The sequence below is a fragment of the Spinacia oleracea genome, chromosome 5, assembly GCF_020520425.1.
Source record: "Spinacia oleracea cultivar Varoflay chromosome 5, BTI_SOV_V1, whole genome shotgun sequence".
Classification (NCBI taxonomy): Eukaryota; Viridiplantae; Streptophyta; class Magnoliopsida; order Caryophyllales; family Amaranthaceae; genus Spinacia; species Spinacia oleracea.
Window position 1 is genome coordinate 55,058,574 of NC_079491.1, and position 11,216 is coordinate 55,069,789.

Genomic DNA, 11,216 nt, shown 5'->3' on the forward strand with positions numbered 1-11,216 from the left:
GCCTAAATACTGGAACACTGCTTAGAAACCCGAGATTCGTTAAATAAAAGGAGAAATAGCAAAGACAAGTGGTTAGTTTTCTGAGAACCGCGACGCACCTCTCAAGGGTGCGTTGTAATGTGTCCCTCACATGATTTAATCGCTTTCAACACCCTTTTATAAAATTGTCAAACTATTAACTTGATTGATCTATGACGCCTAATAAGATAATACCTTGGACAATTGAATTATCATGCTAGGTACCTTAAATCAATCTAAATAAGATAATCACGATCGATTTAGTATTATGTGTTGCATATTGCTAAAATCAATTCAGAATAGTTTAATAGTTTAACGCATGTCCCTTCAATTATTTATGCTGAGCTAGTAAGGATAACCTGCCTCTGGAGTTATCGATGAGCACTCCTCTCGGTAGTTACAGTTCCCCGAACTCTCAATCTCTGCCCTGCGGGTGTACGTTGAGCGATCCCCACACCAGGGATCACAAGGGAACCTATGGCCGTCGTGGTCGAACATAATTGCACTCCCTTAATTATGTCACGATAACCGGGTTTTGTCAGTTTTTCTCATTGTCGTTAAAAACTGAATGGCGACTCCTATATTACTAGTCGATTGGGTGTAAACTCACAGGAAATCTAACTACACTTGATCTGACGACATCACGCCCACGAGGGACGAGGTCATGCATTAGCCTCGTGCTTTTTGACCCCCTCACAGTGGCGACTCCACTGGGGACGTTAATGAAATACTCGTCCTCGTAGGTAATCAAAATAGCCGAAGGGTGAAACGATCCTACTCCGCGTTTATTTCCTTATCAAGTTGGGACGACCTGAAAATCAGCATATTAATGTGAACGGACAGAACCGCATAACGAATCTCGGCTCCCTTGGCATGTTTCATCTCGGGAGTTGGGACTAAGGATACCCATCGCCAACCGGGGGGTGCATACGCTTCGAATGTTGTCCACTCGGCACTTTTCGCTAGTAGTACACCCGTCCCAAACCCATTCGCTCGCCCACTAATTAAGGTCCCTCTCATTGGTGCATGCCCCCTTGGCTTACATCGTGATTGGCCTCTTGGGACGAAATTCGTCTGTTGAATGCACTACCTCGACCGAGGCACATGTTGGATCTACGATAGAAGAGGTACCAAGCCAGGCGCAAATATTACCCATAGAAGCCTATCATAAACTACGTGACATATTATATTTTGCTTCATGTTGTAATGCTAGTTATGTGTAGCGAATTACGTGATGTGTTGTGATTGTGTGTGACAAATAAACGCTAGAAAACCAACGACCCTAAAAATTGCCCAAACATTCATAAACACCAATTGGCCAAAGAGTTATACCTAAATACGTGTCCCGCAGTCCCGGCCGATCGCCACAAAAATAAGCGACGCCCAGGACGACCTGTAACGGATCCCACGACGCTGCATAACGCGCAAAGGACGTTATTGGGCAAGCACGCAAAATTAAGTCGTATGTACGAAAAAAAATAGACGAATAGAATACGAGTACCAGTCAGGGACGCATTTTCAGCGCCCCTGGCTGGGCGCCAATTATTTCATCGCCCCCGCTGGGCGCTGAAGTTGCTGCTTGGCCTTTGGGCTAGGCACCGCAGCCTCGGTGCCCGCACACAAAATATACGTAGCAATACAAAAATTCGTAACAAATTTGCTACGAGGACGTATGGAAAAGGCACTCAATTCTAAGAACGACTTATAAAGTAAATAACTCTTTGCGTCGTCATTAGGCCTCCTATGACGACAATGTTCGGCACCAAAACCAAGCATGCCAATTAATATAACTTTGAATGTCACGTGGGCAAGTGTTTCGAAAATCTAAAGAATGACCAAAATAAAAGCCAAAATGTACCAACGAGAGTGAGAATAGAAAACCGATAGGAAGAGTCAAAAGTCTAGACTAAGTAATGCTTAACTTTGGGCCTAAACTTTAGCTTGTCTTATGCATAGGGCTGGTTCTACCACTTGGCGTCGATATGAAAAGCAAAGGTTAGTACGTCTCGAAGATACATTACCAACACATGGTTTAGCAACTCCAAGCTCCATCCGTCACTCCCCCTTTGAAGGATCTCCGATTCCCCAACCTCGATTCGCACCCTCAAACATGTCCATGGAAGAGTTGCGGGACCAAATGGCCCAAATGACCCTACTTATGAATCAACTGAAAATGGAAAACGAATCCTTAGCGGCTGCGCAAGCCAAACATGACCTCGATAACGAGAAGAAGATCGAAAAATGGTTCTACAGCAAACTATGGGGAGCAAGTATTTCTCCCTCGATCCTGAACCTTTTCCCGGCAAACTACCGGAAATTTTTAGTTCATCCGACTTACCAAAGTTCAAAGCCACGGACAATCCCCGTGATCATCTCTTGAGCTTTGTGAATGCCATGAACTTGAAAGGTGTGGACAAGTCCATGTATCTGCCTGCCTTTCCTTTGTCCTTGGAACCTGTGCCACTCAAAAGGTACTACCACCAGGACCCTAAGCTCTTCCCCACTTGGGAGGACTTTGTCAATGTCTTCATCAAGCAATACTCGTCGAACATGGATTTTCAAGTCACCACGCGCGAGCTGGAAGTCCTCTTCCAAAAGAAAAATGAAGGTTTCACGACCTACTTCGCTAGATGGAGGGACCAAGCGGCCCAACTAATCAATAGGCCTCCTGAAACTGAATTGGTCCAAAAATTCATTGACAACCTAGACCCAGCTTATAAACAACATCTTAGATACTTGGGCCTTGACACCTTCAAGAGGGTTTACCATGTAGGAATAAAGATCGAGGATGACCTCACAAAAACAGTACAAAGCAAGCCTGCATACAAAAGTAATACCTACAACAGGGGCCACACGCCTCAAGCCCAAGAGGTCCACGCCGTAGAAGAAACCCCAACCCGAAGGAGCCCCGGAAGGTGGACCTGAGACCGAAAGTTTTCCCCACTCGGGTCGACTCTAGTACAAGCATTCCAAAGACTAACCAAACAAGGAAAACTAAGGCCCATAGGCCCCACACCCGACCCTCCATTCAAAAATAAATACTGGGTCGAGGGCGCCCGCTGCGAGTTCCATCAAGGAAATGGGCATGATACTGAAAACTGTTGGAATCTAAAAAACACGATCTAGGATATGATAGAGGATGAAATAATACCCCTCCCTAACGTTGGCAAACCCAACAACAACAAGAGCCCTCTCGGCTCTTGTCACATCTCTCTCGATCAACCAGAAAATATGAACTTTGACCCTACGGTGTATATTACGCCCCAAGGTGCACCACTCGCCATGGTCCCTATGGATCAAATCGAGAGAGAAGTGTGCGGTGTGTGGGATGATGATGATGAAGATATCTACCTGTCCCAAGTATCGGGCCAGGACCTCTTTACTGAAACTTGGCCTGGGCATGCTCCCATTGACACCACCCCTTAAGATCCCGAAGTTGACAATCTCACTCGGTCCGGAAGGGTATACCAACAGGATATTTTCCCACCTCCCGTGGATGACATCCCAGTCAGACAGACTCCTGAAAACATGCGGCAAACCACCGTCGCAGAAGTCATCGAAAATCCTCTCTTGAAGCAACTAAAAAGAACAAAAGCCGAGACCATCTGGGATCTCATGTGCACTTCAAAGGAACATCGTGAAAAACTTATTCGCTCACTTGACCTCATCTCAGTCCCTACGGACATCACACCTAACTCGTTGGTTAACCACGTCACGAGTGATGTTGAGGAAAAAGCAATAGTTTTTACTGACAAAGACTTACCTAAAGAAGGAGGCGCCCACAATAAGGCTCTCTATCTAGTGGTTGGATGAAAAGGACAAAACATCCCCCTAGCACTCGTAGATAACGGTTCAGCGGTAAATGTTTGCCCATTGCGAACCGCCCATTGCTTGGGGCTAGGAAATGATGACTTTCAAACCTCCACGCAAGGGGTGCGAGCCTATGATAACTCTCAAAGGCCTGTGTTGGGAAAAATCAACCTCACAATACAAACTGGGCCTGTGGCACGCACCATGGAGTTTCAGATAATTGACATCAAGCCCACTTTCAACCTCCTCTTAGGGCGCCCTTGGCTCCATGACTTAGGAGGTGTGGCTTCTACCTTGCACCAGATGGTTAAACTTAACCATAACGGGGTAATTCTGAAAATACGCGCCCCTCCTCTCGACGTCAGTTGTACTATGGTCGGAACGACCGATGCTGCAGAAGACCTTTACTGTTTTCAAGTGGATGAAGTCATCCAAGTCATTGAGCACTACAATTTAGCATTTCTAGATCCTCGAGCGTCCCGGGTCATCCCTAAAATGTTGCTAGCTCAAGGCTATTTCCTGGGAACTCCATTGGGCATAAGGAAGAAGAACAACATGTTCCATCCCCCACCCAACAAAACTACTCCCTTTGGTCTAGGCTGTACACCAACGGAGGAAGATATTGTTGACCACTTGTCTAGGCTACGCCTTAAGCCAGCCAAGACAAAACAAACCACCCTTCTTCCCCCATACCAAAGAACCCTTAACGGTATGTTTGTCCGAGAAGGAGAAGAACACCCATACTGCGACTTCCCTTAACCCTTTGTTCAGAATGGCATGCTAAAACCCGGATTAGAGATTTTCCATGACTGTCATACTATGGATGAGGCACCCCATCTCACCAAGACTGAAACAGCTGAAATATTAGACAACCAAGCTCTATGGACATTGTTTAACGAATCGAGGCCTATGGAGGACGAGACTGTAATAACCACCCTAGCCCTGCAAGATGAAGGTTTCAATCCAACCCGGTTAATCACTCCTACATCAACACCAGAAGAGACCGAGAACGGATGGGTGAAGACATATCAGTGGGTCAATGCAAAGGGAATAGAATTCAAGATGAGTACAGGCGAAGGACCAAAGTTCTACGAGACTAAACCCAAGGCTTGAGCCATAGAGAGCACTTTAGCAAAACGCCTAGTAGTTCTTTAGATGATAGAAAAAATAAAGCTCTAGAGATAGTCCTAAGACCCCTTAGAATATAGGCTAATTTATTTCAGTGTGTTTTCCTTACTTTCCAAATTAATAAAGGCGTAAGATTTCTCCTAAAAAACAATTGCTCTAACACTAAACAAGCACTAATCATATTTGCAAAAATAAAATCAAAAAATATAAGGAAGCGGCCCACTTTAGGCCCAATAGCAAGACCCACTCGGTCTTGAATCGTGACATCAAAACCAATTCTCGAAATCCACAAAATAAACCGTACCTCCAAGACATAAAGGTCAACCCGTGCAATCATAAAAGTCAACCCGTGCAACCCCAAAGAAACCAAAGGAAATCAAATCCAAAACAAGTGCAAATGTTGCTTAAAAAGAAAATTAATAAAACGTAACCCCACCATACCCTTCATTAACAACACGCACCTCAACCCACCCAAAAGCCCTACACAAAGATCTTCACATCTTTCGCACCCTAACTCCATTTTCAAAGTCATTTTGAGTCATGAATAGATAAAATTAATCCGGACGAAAATGCATCTCACGCTAACAGTCCAAAAAGCTTCCGAAATAGTGTCAAAATTGATTTCTGACGAATAAAAAGTAAAACAAAACAAAGAAAAAGAAATAAAAGCAAGAAACATGTGAAAGAAAAGAAGCAACACGCCCAAAAATCACCCATAAATCATTTTCAGCGCCCAGAGCGGGGCGCCGAAATCATTAACGCCCCAGTCTAGGCGTTGAAACTCTCTTCTTGCCGAAGTTTACCCAGAAGTGCTCGTCATTTTATCCGCACATACACGAAAAAATAACAAACACTTGGGGGGTACAGCACGTATTCACGTATTCAGATATACATACCAAAAAGAAAAACAAACATGAAAAAACAATGCGCAAAATACATGTACTCAAAAACAAAACATGAAAAAACAATGCGCAAAATACATGTACTCAAAAAAAATCATAAAGCATATTTCGACTTACGGCAAAGCAGCAGATTAAAATAAACTTCGCCTATTCTACCGTTTCAAATAATATGTTTCCATCTCAAAACATACTTATCAAATTCGGCATCCTAGAATTCATTTTAGCTAGAACTACGCGCGACCTGATTCTAAGTTAAAGTTATTTAACAATGATACGTAGGCAATCCTATTTATGGATTCGGTCCAATCAAAAAAATATAATGTGCATAAGTGTTGGAAATGAGCGAATCAAAAAGAGAAGCAAAGCGAGAACAAGAAAGCAAAGAAACCAGAAAAATAAAATTACGCCTTTATTAATATTTAAAAATAATAAGAAGGAAAACCAAAGTGCCAAGGAATGAAAAACAAACACAACTGAAATAAATAAAGGGCACCTACACCCTAGCAAGAACTACACTACTCGTGTTCTTCCGGATCATCAAATAAAGTTTTGTAGAGGGCAATGTTCGCAGGGTCCACCCCCACAGGCTTCTGCGCTGCCCCTTTGTCGATCTCCATAAGAACAGGCTCCTTGACACTAACTTCCAAGGATGCCAAGGCCTCAGAAACATCTTCAGTCTGAACAGCTATAGCCCGCTCATTCACAAGGGCACAAACAATAGTAGGGGAAGAATTATCGACATCAATTCGATCAGCCACTGGTTCTACTGGGGGCTGAACTTTCCTAACCTATACATTATTCTGGTGACGATCTCCGCGAGAGCTTGCATTTCTTTTGGGAACAGCAGGCCCCTTCACGGTAGGTACCTTTTTAGGCCTAGAACTGGAACAGGGAGGAATTTCCTTTCGCTTTCGATCAGGACGAGCTTTCACAGTATTAATGCCATTTTCGCGAGGGTTAGCAGGATTACGGTTTTCAAACCTAGCCCTACCTCGAGGTATCAAAAGTTCAGCCGACTCTTCATTTCGAGCCTTAGTTCTCACAGCCTTATCATCGGAACTCATCCACAACTTATAATTCTCGGAAAGACCCACAAATCCATCTGTAGTCACGGTCCAACGCGGGAGGTCACCATAATACTTAGCCCACGCTTGAACCAGTGCTCGTGAAAAGACCGCTACTTTAGGTGGTACCGTATCAGCAAATGGGATAGTCTGCCTTAAGCCGTATTGTCGCATGACTCGGTAAGGAAAGATGTAAACAGGCCGAGATAATCCCAACAAAGAAATATGAACTAACGTCTCGGAACCCCCGTCATATTAGTCAAACCCTACCACGGTACCACCCACTTAATAGAGCATATGCCATGAGTAAAATAGGAGGCCCATTCGGCCTCGTCCTGGCCTTGGTGCAAATACTTTCGATTTCCTAAAGCTATAGGGCGATAATGTTTAGGATCAACAGGAGCTTCTAGAAGCCTAAGTCGTTCCATGAGCCAAGTCTGCGAAAAAACGGGTACGATCAGAAAAATAATAAGGAATGGGACGCATTTTCAACGCCCAGGACCAGGCGCCAGAAATACCGACGCCCAGCCCTGGGCGCTGAGAATCAGCTCCAGGCAGAGGCAAACGAAAAGAATAAATAATTATATGCGCACAAATAAACGATCAATTACCTGCAGCAATAGGGGGCTCCCCTTAAATTTTTCAGACTTGGCATCCTTCTTTAACTTATCCGCACCCAACAAGGTCTCGGCAACAATCAACGGCATAATGGAATAACAACTCTCCATCTGACTGATCAGGGGAATCAACCTTATGTCACCAAACTCACCATTGTTATTCGACAGTAAATAGTGGTCCAACAAGAAGAATACAAGTGCCCGGATATTCAATTTCTGTTCAGTCATATTTTTACTAGGCCTAAAGTGATGTTTTGCAAGCTTCTCCAAATTAACCTTATCACCCACGATGATCTCAGCAAGCGTGTCATCATCTAGTCCTAGGAAAGCCCCTATAGTTGTTTTACCCTCTTCAACAGTGCCAGGGGTAGCAGGAGTACCATTGGTAGGATAACCCAGGATTGCGGCAAATTCATCTGGCAAAGGGCATACCTCATTGCCCCGAAAAACAAAAACATGGTGATCAGAATCCCAAAAGTTTAGGGCGGCATAAAGAAAGTTATAATCAATGTTAATTTATATTAAGCCTAAAAGTGCCTCTAAGTGGTATCCTTTCAACAAAACCTTTTCTGTGGAATTAAGGGCTCTAAGCCAGCGCCTGACAACTCGTTGGAGGGAGAAAGGAGGAATCGACATGGCAAGAGTAGGAAAAAATAAAGCTAGATAATTGTAGGAGAGAAGAAGTTGGCAGTGGTGAAAAAGAAAGACGTACTTAACCCCCTATATATACGCGAAATCATCCTGATCCCATTCGGAAACGCGTTGAGAAATCTGGAAAAAAAAAAAGGGGGCTGCTAAGGTAGCATTTTCAGCGCCCGAGGCTGGGCGCCGAAATATCTAACGCCTGGCCTGGGGCGATGAAAATGCAGCCCAAGGCCCAAATCTTTCAAAACGCGAACCAGGAAAATCCCTAAAACCGTGTTAGTAGACACGGGGCCCTGTTGTAATCAAGGTCAAGCCCAAAGCACTTTTAGAGCCCAAATAGTGAAAGCAAATGTCGAAACTTAGACTCGTCTCAAAAAATATATGTCCATTTTTCAAGGCAATATAAAGAAAAAAAACGTATAACAATAAAGGTCATTCTTCGAAAAAAAAAATCATTACGTCGTTGGTTTCTCTAATTAAAAGCGTTTATTTGTCAAAAAAGATCAATCCGGGCCAAAGTAAGCTCGCAGTATTAATCATTGAAAAAATGAAGCAAACTTTGTCGCCCGGAAAATGAAGTCGCACTCCACAATTTCATCAAAGTAGCATACCACTACAAAGGTCGCTCGCACTTACGAGCACAATCCCAAACACGATCAAGAACGTTATAAAATACGCACTTTTCTTGTCAAAGAGCGACCACCAAGTATGAATGCTTGGGGGCTTGAAAGAAAGAAAATATACGATGCAAGTTGAAACAACACTTTCAGGCTGCATCCCGTGCTTGGACAAATTCAAAAAACGGACTCGACCTCAAAGCAAAGGTCTCCGTTAACATTCGCATATGGTCCCACCAGTCATTCCGCAAGGACCCAAGTAATGGCATAACCAGGCCAGTTCTAAACGGTGACATACATCATATGGGCCGCAAAGACTTGTTCAAAACCATGAAAGGCAGACGGCCACAAACGATGGTCCGTTTAGACACGTTGCCAACCCACATTCATGTTAAAACTAAACCCGAGCATTTCTCGAGAGAACTCGCTCTTACGAGAATGAATAAAAAATTCTCAAAAGAAATCCCAAGGATAAATGAAATAGGCCCACCTCGATCAGGCAGGATCGCATCAGAACCATGCGAGTCCCAAATCAAAAAAAAAAAAAAACGAATTCAGGTTCGCCCACCTTCACCGGGCGGGGTCTGTGTCACTAAAACGTGCAGGTCCTCAGTTTTCGAAAACAAAAAATAATAATAATAAAATGAAATCTTCAAAAAACTGGCTCGCCATCTTCAGCCGGCGGGGTCTACGTCACAAACCGCGTAGGTCCTTATTTTCAAAACATCAAAACAGATTCGTCCACTTCTATCGGACGGGGCGTCCACCCTCAGCAGGACATGCTCGCCCACCTTCAGCGGGCGGGGTTTGCGTCACTAACCGCGCAGGTCCTTAGTCGCTGCAGCGATAACATTTCCTGGTTTCCCTTTTCCAAAAATCAAAGGATGGTTTCCCTTTTCCAAAAATCAAAGGATGGTTTCCCTTTTCCAAAAATCAAAGGACCGTTTCTCATTTCAAAAATCAAAAAAATTGGTTTTCTGCTTTTCCAATAAAGAGTGATGTGCTGGATTTTCCTTTGTTTTACGTCCTATAAAAACAAGGGGGTTTTCTCGTTTAGCTAACCCTGAAAAGGAGAATCTTTAAAAACATTTTTACCTCGTGATCGGGCTTGGCCAGGCCTGGTTACACTTTATAGCTTTGATTTCAAAAACGTCTGTAGACACATCCAATGACAAAGTGAGGGAGTTTCTATACATCTGTAGGTACTTCCAATGACAAAGTGAGGGAGTTTCTATACTTCACAAATTTCAATGACACGTGAGGAATGTGTTAACACTTCAAGTGATGACCATTAAGTCAAATGTTATCACTCGGGGGCTCGTGAGACCCTCGCAAAACATGTCACATACACCATGGCTTGTATGACGCACTCCGTCTGATACTTTGACCATCGTCTTACTCCAAGACTCAGTCAAAGTGGGGGCTAACTGTAGACACCTACTTTTGTCCCCATTCCCGAAAGGGAAGGTTTGATGATGAGAACATAAATCTCCACTTGACAACGCATCTCCTGTAAAATAACGAATCTCAATCACCCTTTCATTTCAGCCAAAACTGCTATTTATAGAAACCTGCTAAAAATAGTAACTGCCGTAAGAAGTAGTTGTTAAAAGTGGCAAAGTCATAAAAGATAGAAATCTGTCAGAATTAGGTGTTGCACTCCAACATATGTCCTAAAAGAGATAGAATTGGAAAAAGGAATTCTATTCCTGCTATAATTCGAAAATAAGAGTTACGTATTAATTAAATTCCTAACGAACCTAGAGTTCGTAACGGGCCCAGACGCATTCCTTCATAAGTTAATACGCACTAAGAAACTCGGATAAGTCTCAAAAGCTCCGTGTTTAAGAGTGCAAATCTGACAAAAGGCTCGGCCCAGATCCTATTTTCAACGCCTGGGTCTGGGTGCCGAAATCTTCGGCGCCCAGCCCTGGGCGCTGAAAATACCTGGGGCCGTGTCGTCTCCGAATTCTTTTTGGATTCGTATTCTAAAGATCTATCTTTCCACAAACTCTTTCCCTATAAATACAGCCTAAAAACCGACGTGAACAGAACACACAATTCCATGACCTGAGTATTGACTCTAGCCTTAAGCCTAGCCTCACGCTGCGAAATTGATCTGGCGTTCTGTCGCAATTGACCCAAAAGTCGAACAGAACGCGTCCTGCCCCTTGTAGCTGATGATTTAAGCCTAAATACTGGAACACTGCTTAGAAACCCGAGATTCGTTAAATAAAAGGAGAAATAGCAAAGCCAAGTGGTTAGTTTTCTGAGAGCCGCGATGCACCTCTCAAGGGTGCGTTGTAATGTGTCCCTCACATGATTTAATCGCTTTCATCACCCTTTCATAAAATTGTCAAACTATTAACTTTATTGATCTATGACGCCTAATAAGATAATACCTTGGACAATTGA